The sequence below is a fragment of the Homalodisca vitripennis genome, chromosome X, assembly GCF_021130785.1.
Source record: "Homalodisca vitripennis isolate AUS2020 chromosome X, UT_GWSS_2.1, whole genome shotgun sequence".
Taxonomy (NCBI): Eukaryota; Metazoa; Arthropoda; class Insecta; order Hemiptera; family Cicadellidae; genus Homalodisca; species Homalodisca vitripennis.
Genome location: NC_060215.1, coordinates 150,592,963 through 150,600,186, shown reverse-complemented (window position 1 = coordinate 150,600,186; position 7,224 = coordinate 150,592,963).

The following is a 7,224-nucleotide window of genomic DNA, read 5'->3' as shown; positions in this document are numbered from 1 at the left end:
CGTCATTTGCTAATAATTCTAATAGCATCCCTAGTAAGTGTTCTCAATATTCTACTGCAATTTTCCGACGGTACCTGAATATGCCCTGGAAATACGCAATATAAAACAATTTTCATCTGTAAAGGTATGTGCATTCTATGGGCTGATTTTTAAATGTCCCTATACTCCAGACCACTAATCAATGTTGTGTAGCTATTACTTCATTTTAATTAAGTTCATTTTTTGGCCAACATCTTGGATCTACAATAGCGGAATTAAATAAAAACAATTTAATGTAATGTGGTAAGGATTTCGGAGATTTTTTATTGTTACACGTTACAAAACTAGAACTCTGCATTCTGAGGACGGGAATCTATCTTCTTCATTAGGTGTCACAACAACCTTAAGGCATAATGTTCGTCTACAAAAATAGAACACTATTTTCTGAGGATCCTCTTTTTCTTTCTACTTCCCTACCATAACCTCCTTGGCATAACACCCCCCCTTGATTTTCTTCTTTCTTGAGTGTAATCGTCTTCTAGACTGATAGTGCTTTTTTCTCAGAGTTCCAGTACATTGAGTACCTTTTTGCAGAAATTCCCAAGCAAGTAGGGCTATTATAATTATGTGTAATGAATGTCCCTTGTTTAATTTCCCTCTTATCAAATATTTTACTACTTTTGAGGTATAACATTTCCCCGACAGGATTTTCTCACTCCCATTGTAAAATTGGTAACAAGGCCATCAGGTACAGTCAAAGCATCAATTTTTATCCCATACTTGTTTTTATGTATTACCTAAAACTAAGCTTGTCCCTCCATAATAGCATTCCTTCATCTAGAGAGAGATCTTTGCCAGGAGGAAACAGGATTTTTCCGGACATTTGCATTACAATGGTTGAGAATAATTTGGTATAATTCAGTATCGTGATAAAAATCAGGGTGACGTCTTTTTGAAGCTAACAAGAGAAAGACGTATAAGTGATCTACCCATAGTTCCTTATTTATAAAGCTCTGAATCTGTTCCGGACCTAAGGTTGTTCAGTGAAGAAAAATCAGTAAAACTACATTTCGAGATCTGCAATCTGATCTCTTCTTCAGGTAAATAACTAACCTAATCCATAATAATTACAAACTAGGTTAAAATAAACAAATCATACTAAAGCGTTGTAGCACGCCTGTCAGGAATCACAACCACCATGTTGTGTGTCAACTTCACTAACTAAAACATGCACTTAATAAAAAAATAAACTTCAAACAAAGAATTTACCAGGAGAGTGTACCAAGATAGAGTACAGTAACAAACAAGTACAACAGTTTATTCGGGATTCTTGACCAGCATTTTCTTAAAATAGTAAACAATTGGGGAAATGATACATACAAAAACAAATTAATAAATCTGATAACCATTATTTTTAACAATATGATCAGAATCCTCAAAAGATAAATAAATTGGAAATAAGAAATACGCGTATATGTTGTTTTTAAAGTGATATAATGTTCTTATATTTTTCATTGTTGAAATATACATTATCTCATCAGAAAAGAGGTGGATTAATTTTCATATTGACAAGCAAGATTTAATAGAGTGTATACTCATATTTATAAATGGCATATCGTGTAAAAATTAACCTCGCTAATGGTTCAATGGTATATGTACTAAATTTACAGTATACATAGTCTGTTCAGAATATTTTGAGCAGATGCAATCAATCCATCACAGTAATTAAATTATCTAGGATAAGTTTATTATAACCAGTGGAATGTTGAAGGGAAGAGACAATCCCTATCTTTCCATCTCGTGACCTAATTTAAACAATCCCCAAGTGATTTAAGAAATACCCTTATTGATGGAAACTATTACTTTTATGTAGTACTTCCTTGGAGAGAAAAAAATAGCTGAATATACCAAGAGATATAACTTGACCTCTACTGCCTCTATTATTATGACCTCGTAAATACCTTCCTTTGGTTTTTTCATTATTTATATAAGAGTGGTACCCACCATGATTTTGGTGCAGTGCTATTTATTTTTGCCAATTACACCGTGGGCGTAAAATCTGAAATTGTAATAGCAACTAAATGAAATATTCTCTTCACAACTAAAATGAAACTTTGGCATTGACATATCCTTCAATGGCTGTGTAAATGTCACTATCCTCTACAAATCCGTGGATGTCCCTATTTTTCTGATTGTACGACCATGGTATATATATTTTCCACTTCAAACCATGTCAAAACATTTCTATCAAAAGTAAAGTTGCAATGGAACAAGGATTTAAAAATAAGATATTTACATTAATAATCTAAAAAAATCCAAAAAACTCACAATATGGCCACACTTTGAAAGGAAATATATTCACCTATATATGTTACTTCCGTGAAAATATTGCATTCGTGCTCAAGTAATTGAATGTTACCTACTGTTTTTAAAATCCCTTAAATCAAAATAAAATTAAACGTTTATTTTAATAACTTTAATGAAGCCAGAAAGTTAGAAAATACACCTGATATTCAAACAATTACAATTAGGTAATGTATATGAAAGTGATTTTAAAAAGGCCATAGTGGACGACAGAATTTTTTATATATCTTCAAAAACTGATTTCTTTCACTGAAACATCTATACCAGCTTTCGATCTAACAGGTGACTTGGGTGCAAGTTTGAAGCTAATGTGAATGTCTATAAGATTTATAACATTTCAATGTCTCAGTCTATAGGTAGAGAACGTTCAATTTATGTAACAAATATATAATATTCAGCATTCTTGGAGTTGTAATCTCTCGGTATTTTACAAGGGCGTTAGGAAGCGGGACAGGAACAAACTGGGCTATAAGCAGTAACCGCTGCAGCTTACTGCAGTCTTTCATTTTAATTTGCATAACTGTGCTACGTTATTTATCTATCCAACTTTATTTTACTTCTCAAAGAACTTTTATTTTTATCGGATAAAATTAATTCATTGTTAATGCTGTAACCTTAGTAGTAACTCATTAATTACTTGTAAATAATAACACTTTACTGTAATATACTACAATGTAATAAAGTAATTAATTTATAGTAAAAAAAGTAGGCTAGTTATAACTTTTGTTGGAATATTTTTTTCGTTTTACTTAAACATGCAAAAAAAAAAAAATACTTTTTGTATACCGGTACTGCCGGTATTCGGTAATGTATATCATTGTTTTGTACAGCGACTACAATACTCTAAGGAGCATGGTCTATATTTAATGATAATTTAGCTAATAATTTGTTTATATCTGTGTTGATTTTCACAGAACCATTGCTCTGAGTTTAACTCTTTATTGATGTTTTCACATAATTTTGAAGTAGTATTATATTATATACAATATAATAAAGACAAGAGCGGGGTTTTGTATGGTGAGGTATAAGACTTTCCAATCATAGAATGAGAGATACGAACTTTTAATTTTTACAGCAATACAAAGACTAATAACAGTTAAACTCTCCAAGTGATAAACTGAATAATAACTGCTTGTTGGAAAATAGTGTGTTATGGTAAAATGTTATTATTCGAACGGTTTCCACCAGGTCAGTTCCTTTAAAATATCTAACCTCCTCCCATATATCATGTAAATAACGTTTAGATGCAGTAGTTTGAAGAACCTTTAAAGTGGAGAACTACTATCTAGACACTGCGTGTGGCGTAACAAGTTTCGCTGAAGTTCAGTGCAAAAGTTCAACCTCTATAAGTTATGTCTTTATTGATGGTTTGAATGACAGGTAATCATCCAGAAAATTAAATTTTTACACCCTCCTCCTCCCCATGTGAGTGACAAGCACCATAATCGAACTCAGTGATCCTCATAAAAAATGAAGAGTCATCCACAAGTTAACTACAGTTATAGACATTATCTACAGATCTGTTCGTATTCAAAATATCGTGCGGATAGACAAATAAATGGACAGAGAGACGGATGTGAATATTTTTCATGTAGAACTCTGTAGAGAATCACAGCCCAGGAAGTGTTTGACTTTAAATTAAATGAAACTTTTAATATGATACCAGTCACATAAGAACCCTTAACATGTTCAGAAAGCTACTTAATACAAAAATGAAGACGTATTCCAAAATATTGTTAGGCCTTATAAAATAGTGTATATGATATATATTATGATATTCAGCCGTTATGAAAGGCAACAGAGTGTTGTTGGTATGTCAGTTAGTGCCTACACAGATGCAGACTAAAATAAGTATGAAATATTTTCTATACTAAATTTAGTTCTGGATAATAATTGGGTAGGTATAATTAGAATTAAATTATTCGTAGTTATACCTCTTTTTATATATACAGTACAGGAAGTGCAAGGATTCTCGTAGTAGCTCTGTAAAACGGCAAAGATAATGCAGATAAGTAGGTTAATATCATATTACGTATTAAGTCATGTGTACTGTTACTGCCTCACGATTTAGCAAAATTCAAATTTAATTACTCTCAGTCCACTGCCAATAAAACAATTACAGAGATTGTTTATATATATATATATATATATATATATCAAACAATAGAAATTCATTATTATTATCATAGATACCATAAATAATAATAACCAAATTTAAAATGCTATAGTATTACTTATTATTGATTCACAAAAGTGATTTGAATTTTCATAAAACATTTTGAGAAATATATTTTTAAAAGTCGTCGGGAAAAAAATTTGCTTCGTTCTAAAAAATTAAACTTTTATATATCTTTGGGGGGGGGGGTGGGGGGGGGGGGGGGTGGGGGGGGGGGGGGGTGGGGGGGGGGGGGGGTGGGGGGGGGGGGGGGTGGGGGGGGGGGGGGGTGGGGGGGAATCATTAAAACTCTTTCAATCACCAGCTCATAATATTTAACTATTTGATTATAAACCAATGTACATGGTAATTCGAGTGTTTCATAAAGAACTACAAAATATATTGTAGCTAGACAAATTATAACAATCACAAAATATTAACAGTATTTTAATTAAAATCCCTTATCATTCAATATCTTAATTTCTTGATGACAATTGTGCTAACCATTTAATGTGATATAATTACATGTTCTTAGGTTATTTTCTATTAATAATCTGGCAAAGCACCTGTAACTTTGTACTCTTTACTGTTTTTTGTATGTTAAACAGTTTACCACAATGAAGCTATGGGAAAACTCAAGTCTACGAGTGGTTGTTGATTTAAAAATGGCGACATGTCCATTGATGACAGACCTCGTTCTGGATGTGCAGCTATTGCCTGAATCGACGAAAATGTTGAAAAACATTGAAGAGCATCTGCTTATAGACCATTGACAGACAATTGATCGACTGCCGGAGATTAGTGGTATATCATGGAACTCAATTCAGCAAATTTTAATCCAATATTTGGGGATAAAAAGAGCTTCTGCCAAGTTTGTTCTCCAGGTTCTGACTGACAAAAAAAACATTGATTTGAAACAACAGCTTGAAACTGATCCAGATATTTGTCAAAGGTCATCCATTACTAGTGATGTCATGGCGCTATGGTTACGAACTAGAAACAAAGCAACAGAGACGTCAATGGATGATGTCAATAAAAGTAATCGTTATGTCAAATCAAAAACCAAAACAATGCAGATTTGCTTCTTTTGACGGTGAGGACGTACTTTATTTGGGCAAATGGAAGAATATCAATTTAACAACGTTGAAGAGGTCAAGAAAAAACGAGAGAGGAAATGACAGCCATTTCTATAGCTTCAAAAGATGTTTCAAACAGTGGAAGTGCCGGTGGGAGAAATGATTTAGATGTAATAGAGAGTATTTTGAAGGAGATAAGGTGCTCTGAAAAAAATAAATATATACCTTTAAATAATTGTTTACAGTTTTTATTAGTACCCCCCTCATATTAGTTGCTGGACAAATCAACAGATTGGTGATCGGTTGATACTCACAAGCTGTTGGAGATCAATCTGACGATATAGATATTACAAGAGCGTTTGTATATTTGGTCTCCACTCATTCTTGTAAGCATTGCATAATTATTAGAATAGAATTATTTTACATTTATTATAAAGAACATCCAAGAGGTTTACAGTTTACCATGTTTACAGTGTACTACAAGCTATACAAGGGCACCTGTGTGATGGACCTGCAAGACGAGACTTCGTGTCTAGTGATATACGACTGAGCCACATCACCTCTCTACGCCATGTATAAACATGTATGTAAACAACCATGTATAAAATAACCTTGTCATTTCAATTACATGAGGTTTATGAAAATTATGGGACATTTTTGTGATTAAGGAGCTCACACAAGTCGTTAAATTCTGGTCATACAAAAAGTTTAGTTTATTAGTTTCTTTTCTACGTATACCCTCATAATTGTTACATGCTTCTGTAAGAGCTTCAGATTCTGAGGGCTTAAAACTTAAGTAAGGGAGGTGAAGAGGTCCTTTCAGGGCTATGTTCCAGAGACACCCATCCTTTTATATATCACAGTGTTCTCTAGTGCATTGTGAACTAAATGATTCAAAATATAGGTAGGTTAACACAGAGGTTTTTTTATGAATTTTAAAAATACAATCTGAAAATCACCCAAAAACAGCATGCCAGATAGGCCCGAACAAAGTGCAAGAGTTAAAAGTAAGAATATTGTATTTATTGTACTCTCTGACTCGAATGTCGTCCTCTAGCCACAGAATTCTGTTAAACACTCCTGTCAAACCACACAACATTTTACACCACTGCACAATTAATGAAGACAAACAGCAGAGCAGTGTATTTTCTGAACGAAAACATATCTGTGTGCTTGCTAGTCAGTAAACTTCACAAAACACAGAGAATGTAAGAATAACTTACGTTCGTAGATAAGCGGCAGGATGCCTCTATACAAGTGACACTGTCTGGCGATCCTGCTGTGCCTAGTGACCGCAATGATAGGGCAACGAGGTCGATACTTGGAGACCAGATGGGCAGTGCGGCCTGATGTAGTGACCGTCACGATGGCAGTTGCCAAACACTTGTTGGCCGCCTCTACAGCAGCGATGGCCACAGTGTTAGTGACGTCGATCAGTGGATATACCTGCAATACAGCTCGATGTAGTAATCATGATAGTAGGGCACAAGATTCAAATTCCATGATTCGATTGACAACTAGCAAACAATAAATCATTTCAAATAGCGTCATTTTGTAAATACTTTTTGACTCTAAATTGGTATGTTTATGTTCATGCACATGAACACACTTATTACTGATCATTAAAAAAGGGTTTTCGTCGCATGTTGT